The following is an 8,380-nucleotide window of genomic DNA, read 5'->3' as shown; positions in this document are numbered from 1 at the left end:
TACTGTGGTGATATTGTGTTCCCCAAAATATTGTGCACCCTAATAAACTTATCTGGGGTCAGAGAACAGAACAGCCACTAGATATAGAGGCCAGAAAATGGTGGCACACACGCCTTTAATCTTAGCATTCCAGAGGCAGAGACCCATCTGTGAGTTCAAAGCCATACTGGAAACAGCTAGGCGTGGTAACAAGAGCCTTTAATCCCAGGAAGTGATGGCAGGAAGCAGAAAGGTATTTAAGGTGTGAGGAGGAGGAACTAGGGCTCTGGTTAAGCTTTTAGGCTTTTGAGCAGCAGTTAAGCTGAGATCCATTTGGATGAGGACCCAGAAGCTTCCAGTCTGAGGAAACAGGATCAGCTGGGGAACTGGCGAGGTGAGGTTAGCTGTGGCCTGCTCTGTCTCTCTGTTCTTCCAGCATTCACCCCAATACCTGGCCCCGGGTTTGCTTTTATTAATAAGACCTTCTAACAATTAGTACTACAGTATACATAATAAATAATAAATCTTAAAAAAATAGATTTCTTTCTAAAAAAAACAAAAACGAAAACAAAAACACACAAAGAAAAATAAAAGACACACCTATAGTGGAAAAGTTCTGCCTTCACTGTGGAGATGACCCCTTGGCCGGAGTCATGCCTAAAGGCCTTTGAGCAAGTCACACCCAGACCCTGAACTGTGAGCACATGGACCTCAACACATTTTCAGACAAGGGAACTGAGCCCTGCATGTCTCCAGAAGGGAAGCAGCAGCTGGGCCTGGCCTGCCTGGACCCTTGGTGTACTCACCTCAGCCTGAGGCACCACACCTTCACTCTCGAGTAGGACGCATCAGGCTCCCCATAACCCAAAGCCCAGCTCTCCTTCTACCTCAGAATCCAGGGCAGCATAAGACAAGCAAAGAGGGACAACTCTGTCATCTAGGGCTGTGGCCTCGTGCTCCAAACCTGTCTGGCAGATGCTGTGGGGATGTTGAATCCTGGGGAATTGAGGGGTTCAAAATACTTCCCTGCTCTAGGTCTAAAGAGAAAGCACGTGAAGGACCAGATATGAAGTGTGGGGGGGGGCGGTGAAGGGTTTGTTTTTTACTGAATTAAAAAGGATGCTTTCTCTACCTTACCTGGGGGGCCTCGCCCTTTTTCTCCATCTCTCTGACACTGCGGACGCCCTGTTGAAATGACCTCATCTGGGAAGCTATTCTCAATGGTGTAATACGTGTGTTGAATCAGCTGAACCACACCTTCCTACAGACAGAATTACCAGGACAACCTGTATGTCAGCAGGACTTCAGACTAGGTCAAAACTGTGGCAAGTGCAGTATTAGATATAAAGCACAGAACTAAATGGGAAGTGGGAGACCACACAGGAAGTAAAGTCTGCAAGGTGAGCCACTCAGGGACAGCTGAAGCACGCTTGGTGGCCGAGTGAGACTTGCACCCACAGATGAATTCCCTCAAGGTGAGTTTGGACCAAGCTGCAGATTCATGAGTCCCCACAGTGCCTGGAACTCCTCTGCAAGGAGGCTGACTTCTGGAACCCTGTCCGAGGCAAAGCTGGAGCAGAAAAGGAACAGAGGGAAGTGATTAGACATGCATGCTAAGGCACAGCCACAACGCCTCAGCTCATCCTGGCTCTGCCACTGACCAGCTCGGGGACCTCTGTCAAATGGCTTAACCCGCGTGACTCAGTTTCCCCACCTGATGGCAATTACTTCAAAGGGCTGTTTGTTCTGGGGGGGCAATGAGCTGTGTCTTACAGGTAGCAAGTGTCCAGAGGTTAGTGGCCATTATGGGTGTCATTAGAGCAAGCCCTGGAGGCCAGGAGGCAGGGGAGAGACAACCCGTAGAGTCATAGTCAAGTCCACTTGCTTCGTGACCTCCTGAAGCAGCCTCTTGTTTGGGAGTTCTACCTCTAACTGTTCCTGCGGTCCTTCTACAGCCTCCCCGGCATGTCCTAGTTTTAAAGTCCTTTATATTCCCTTCCATGCTAGACACATGGTAGGGTCTTAAAACTGATGGTTTATAGGAAAACAATCATCTAAATGACTTTTTCAGTTGGTGTCTGGTGTATTTTTAAATTATTGTCGTGTGTGTGTGTGTGTGTGTGTGTGTGTGTGTGTGTGTGTGTGTGTGATTGTTTGCAGGTCAACTTGTGGGAGTCAGCTCTCACCTTCCACCATGGATTGAATTCAGGTCATCATCCTGTTTGGCGGCAGCAGACGCCCTTACCTACCGAGCCAGCTCTCCATTTGTGGTGTCCGTGCCAAAGACCGTAGCCCAAGTCTGCTCTTCAGACATCTAAAGGGGGTTATTAAGAGTTCATCTGCCTCAAGCTTGCTTTAAGGAGGTGAAGCCAGCCAAGCAGTCAGCAAGACCTTGCTTCCCTGGGTCCCTTTCGGCAACACCTGTAACAAAGTGACAGCGGGCGGGAAAGCCATGGCTTGTGACCACGGAAACAGCTTGGTAATAGCAGTGAGTCACTTCAGGCTTGCTTCAGAAAAAAGGTGGTAAGAGAAAAGGACAGAGGAGTAAGCTGCCCAGAGCTTAGATACCATTGTCACAGCTTGCCCCTCCTAACTGCCCTGTTCGGGTCTTGTCCCACGGGGCATTTCAAACCATCGGCGTGTTGCCTCAAACCCTCTGAATTCGTATTGTTTGTAGAGAACTTCTCACAACCCCCTTTTCAGTCCTCTGACAGGCAGGAGTGAGTCAGCAGTTCAGTTGCCAACAACAGAGGCCAACTTCGGCTAATTGAGCATAAAGAGAGCTCACCGGAGGGGCGGGCACCTGCCCCGCACACCAAAAGGGAACTGTTGCTGGTGGCTAGGTAGCCGAGCATCATCGCCAACCGGGGGGTCAACATGCCCTTGGCAGCCTTGAGGATGCTGCCCTCACAATTTCGCTTGTTCCAGATGCAAAGTGCTGGGAAAGAGGGTTGCCTTGGCCCTGGGCCTGTCCTCAGCTGCACCGTGGGCAGGGGAGAGTTTCACAGGCAGAAGAGACGCCGGATATCAAGCATATGAAGAGAGCTGTGCAGGGCAACAGCCGGCTGGATGCCAGACGATGCACGGCCCACTCTTCGAATAAGCCAAGGCACTTGGAGGTGTTAGAGGAAGAAAATCGAAGTGTACCGAGTTAGCCAACGCTTCTCAAACCTTTCCGCGTGTAATCATTTGCTGTTGGAGAAATATTTACACAACCCAGGGCTCACAAGTACATAATATATGTGCACAAGTCATTTACTGACAATAAATCATGGTGATTTAAAACAACTCTTGACACATATTAGTTATTAAAAATAAGCAAGCTTGCATACTAAGAAGTGCGCTCATTTGATTTTGCACAAGGAATTAAATCTTGGCTCAATATCCAATCCTGGAAGTTACAGAACATCTTCAACATTATTCAGTTGACTGATATTGTGATTTTTATAATCATCAGTGCCGTGCTGAGGATACTGCCTTGAATAAATACATAGTACAAATGGCCAAAGCTTGTTTAGGGCCATTTTAGAAATTGTTGGAAATTCTGTTCTAATCCCATGCCAAAGCTGTGTGCATGTGTGTGCTTGCGTGTGTGTGAGTGTGTGTAGGTGCCCACATGGGAGTCAGCGACCTCTCTCCCCACCCCCACCTCTCTCTGCCTTTTCAATGTCTGGTTATTTATTTGTTTCCCTTTAGCATGTTCTGCAGCCTCCTCCTCGTTTTTCTTAGTGTGTTGTTTCTTCAGAGCAACATGTTGGTGTGTGTGTTGCAGGGCACCTGAAGTGACAAGACACTGAATCTCGGGTGCTTTGGTTCTGGGCTTCTGACCTTCCTCGTTTATGGCTTTCTGACTTAGGGTTTCTATTGCTATGAAGAAGAGATACCATAACCACAGCAGCTCGTATAAGGAAAACATCTAATTGGGGTGACTCGCTTACATTTCAGAGGTTCAGTCCATTATCTATCATCATGGCGGGGAGCATGGTGGCACGCAGGTAGACATGGTGCTGGTTTCATCTTGATCAGATGGCAACAGGATATAGACTGAGACAGTGGGCAGTGCCCTCAGCATAGGAAACCTCAAAGTCCTCTCACACAGTGACATACTTCCTTCAACAAGGCCACACCCACTCCAACAAAGCCACACCTCCTAACAGTACCACTCCCTGAGATTATGGGGGCCAATTGCATTCAAACGACCACACGGACATCTCTTTAGGATGACTCATCTCTCTTTTCTCACTCTCTTCTCTCCTCTCTCTCTCTCTCTCTCTCTCTCTCTCTCTCTTCTCTCTCTCTCTCTGTGTGTGTGTGTGTGTGTGTGTCCTTACTCAACAGCAGGCACACTCTGCCATGGCTCAAGACACCTTGCTTCATGGGAAAACCGTGTTTGTTGTTCCCACCACTGATTCTACCACATAGAACCTCTCCACTCCTCACCCAGAGCACCAGCAGCTACTTCTGCGGCCATGGGCTTCTCACAGAAAGTACGAAGTCTGCGTTCATCACCCACTTCAGCGAGCTTCTGACAGCTGATGGCTGGGAAGGAGATATCCAGCTTCACCTCGACACGGCTGACTGCCTAGGAGGCGCCATGAAAAAGAGCTCAAATGGCAGCTTTTCAAATCAAACATTCTAACATAATCCCTCCCAAAGATACACTCACGATCCTTCCATGATGAGGAACGGAGGTAAGGAAATACTACACTCCTTTATTTTTTGTGATAAAGCATTATGAGCAAAATTACCAAGTGCAGTAAACACTGCATTCATAACATCCAGTAGTCTTGAGTATGAGCTGAGGTAGTATTTGGTCACGCGGCACTACACAGCACAGCACGATATAACCAAAGCCTCGGGAAAATCGCAAGACCCACCATAGCTGAGCAGCGGCGAGCGCCAGGGCATCCCCAACTCATCGTGTGTTTCATTGTGAATTCATGTCTGGTCATTGGGCATTCAGAAACCTTCCACTGTTGCCAAACTTTCATGACCCTCCTATCCAGTCACAGGACTCCAGGTTTCGACAGTGGGTAGGAAACCACTTCTAACGAGTTGCGGAAGAAGCCATACACCTTGGAAAGCATGTATGAGAAATGGCAACTTGCCCTTAAGTTACTGTAGAACCATAATCCCAAGTGAGAGCCCCAAAGAGCTTCTGGAAATGCACATGGAACAGAAAGTGGGAGAGAGCACTGAAAACATAAAACTAGTAACTCATACCAACAGAAAGATCAATGGAAGAGAGAAGAGAAACAGAATGGTGTGTGAGAAGGTTAGGATGCATTGGGTCAGGTAAGCCAGAAGCAGTGACCTGGGGTATAGAAAGACTCATACTGCATGTCACTAAAAAGCAATTCCAGGTTGGTTCAGAGGAAGAGAAACCAAACTGTAGGGTTATGTGAATAAAGTATATTTAAAGCTTTGGCAGAGGTTGTCACAAGGAAGACAAAATACAGAAATTAAAGCAAGAGAGTTAGATCTGGCTTTTCAGTCGGGAACTCCCGCTTTCTGTGAGAATGATCACAGAGACTCTGCTCATCGCCAATGGGCTCAGGTGCCTATTAGACAATGGATTAATGACTACCAGGCCTTGCAACACGTATCTCCAGAACTTGCCTTGACCGAAAGGAACCAGACACAAATTACTCCATTCATATGAAGTAGAGAAACAGGCAGAATGAACTTCGAATGCGGGTGGTGAGGGGGAACAGAGGCCACACCTGGGGCCAGAGTGGGGCTGGGGTGGGGTTGGGTGTGGATGACATCACTGCCTGGGAAGGAACTTTCTGAAGGGGTAGTAACACTATTTTGATAGGCCCATGGGTAACAGCTGTTTCCTTAACCAAGCCTTAGCAAATTCATGCTTAATATATACATGCATGTTCTATTCATTTTTTATCTGTGTATTTATTCATTTTTATGTGGTGTGTGTGTGTGTGTGTGTGTGTGTGTGTGTGTGTGTGTGTGTGTGTGTTTGGCAGAGGGGAAACCTGAGGCCAGAAGAGAGCATTAGATCCCTTGCAAATGGATTTACAGATGGTTGTGAGCTATTGGTCATGGATGCTGGGAAACAAACCAGGGTCCTCTGTAGGAACAGGAATCATTCTCAACTGCTGGACCATCTCCTCAGCCCCAATCTGTGGTTGGTTGTATGTAAATTTTATCAGGAAAAATGAGTGGCATGTAAGTTGAATATTTAGGAAGACATTTCCTGATGACTATGACTTACTTTTAAATATGAAGACAAAAAAAAAAAAAACAAAAAAAAACCAATTGTCAGTAGATGCTTGCATACCACCACAGCAAAATGTTCCGAGTCAGAACTAGGACGTTATGTGGATGCTGCCAAGTCCTGTGGACTTTCTCACGTGCTTGAAAATTTTTACAATAAAATGCAGAGAGAAAAGAAGCAAGACTGAAGGATTATTATGCACAACAAGCTGATCATCAATGAGAAGATGAAACAAATGTCTAAAACTAAGACCGCTCCCTTCAGATCAGAGGGCAGTGCCGACAGGGCCAGGTGTCATCAGAGCTGTGAACAGACGGTCTAATTTAAACCAGGAAGGCCATTGTCTCCTCACACACCAGGCAGGTACCAGCATGTCACTGACTGAGCTTCCAAGGGTGAGTGAACACTCTTGGTGGCTGCTGCTGGTGAGCCAGGCCCCGGAGCACCGTTCTCAGTATCCAGTGCAGTAGTCAGGGTGAAATGGAATCATTCTAGAAAGATCTATGACCGGTTGCTAGGTAATGGATACAGTTACCAGCATTTATGCAAAATGCCTAGATGAGTGCACATTCCACGCCCCCAATGCAGGAAAAGGGCTCTGGAAAAATGCAGGCTCCTACCTGGATGAGGATTGAGGGTGGTAGCCCCAACAATCTGCTTTGCAGCAGGTTGGTGAATTTTACAAAGCCCCATTTGTGTGCTGCTTGCTTAATTAACGGCATGAATAGATCCCTGGTTTAAAACAGTTCAGCGCTTTCCCAGCACCAATGTCAGATCCAAATGGCAAAGCCTGAACTTGTTCACACGGACCTTACAACTTGTATTCCCCCCAAAATGCCTCAGTGTCTCTTGCTCACTCCTAATTTAGTGCACACCCAGCAGATACCCCCCAAATCACAGAGATTAGCAGTTCTTCTCTGAGGTGACCAGAGAACAGTCTGCTCCCCATCTATCTCTTCCTCCCAAGTACTGAGTCATGGCTGACTCCGTGGGCAGGATGTCCGCCATCCACTTCAAAAACTGTACAACGTAGTTTGCTTTTAAGTATGCCACGCAGACTCTCATCGCCAAGCAAGAAGCTACAAGATCTGCATACAGCTAATGTGTTCTGGCTGATGGGAGGCAGGTGTGTCCAGCAACACTTACCCTCAGTGGTTGGCCTTTTTTTTTTTTTTTTTTTTTTTTTTAAAGAAAACAACATCAAACAGTTCACAAAAGCTAGTTGCAAGTTTTATTTATATAAAATTCATTAGGGAACATAAAAGATGGAGTGTCTTAAAAAAAAATCTGCAGTTATTTACAGCAGTATTGCACAAGTACAGTGGTGATTACCCTGTCAAAATTCATCAGTGCAAAACAGACAGGAAGCCAGGGGAGCTGCAGGACAGACGCTACACACGCGGGGTCCTTGGGCATGTGAGCGGCGGGGCGCTACACAGAGATCAGTGCTACTTCCTAAAGGTGCCCGACAGGTGTGGCTACAGTCACCAGCGGTCAGAGAACCCAGACACTGAAGACTGTTTGAACTGCTACATCTCGAGATTCCCAAACAAGTGCAGTCAAGTACTTCGCCGGGAGCTGGAGGATGCCTCGTGCAGTGCTGTTTGGGAGGGAGCCCCCGCTGACTTGGCGACACGTGTGGACACGACCCGCGCACACGTCGTCGTCTACCCACACAGGCACCAGGCCAAATCAGCGGAGAGGACAGAGCCCTCCACATGAAGTCACATGCCCCCTAGAGCGTCAGTGAGCTTTTTCCATCGTGACACCCAGGCCAGTGGGGACTCTGACCTCTTCTTGAGGGCAATGGAGAGCTGGAGCGAGGGCCCAGGCCTGCAGAAGCGGGCTGGACTAGCGCAGTGCCCAGGGGATGGGGGGCAAACGGCTTGGCTCCTCGCTTCAGTCCACACACCTCGGCAGAAGAAGCACTCCGCTGGTGGGGACAGCAGCCAGCAGGTGTCCGGGTGAGACAAGCCGGCTTGGCAAATTCTCTAGAAACAGGCCCTACCTGCCTTCCTCCTACTCAGGACAGCCACACAGCAGCACCTCAAGAGGTGGCAGGATTGTATTTCTCTCAACACTGGGTTGTCAAAGATATTCTCTCAATTAAAAAACAAACAAACAAACAAAACACTTGCCCATCTGCTGATAATACTTCTCTAAGGA

The sequence above is a fragment of the Peromyscus leucopus genome, chromosome 4 (genome assembly GCF_004664715.2).
Source record: "Peromyscus leucopus breed LL Stock chromosome 4, UCI_PerLeu_2.1, whole genome shotgun sequence".
In the NCBI taxonomy this organism is placed as follows: Eukaryota; Metazoa; Chordata; class Mammalia; order Rodentia; family Cricetidae; genus Peromyscus; species Peromyscus leucopus.
This window is presented reverse-complemented; position numbering follows the sequence as displayed.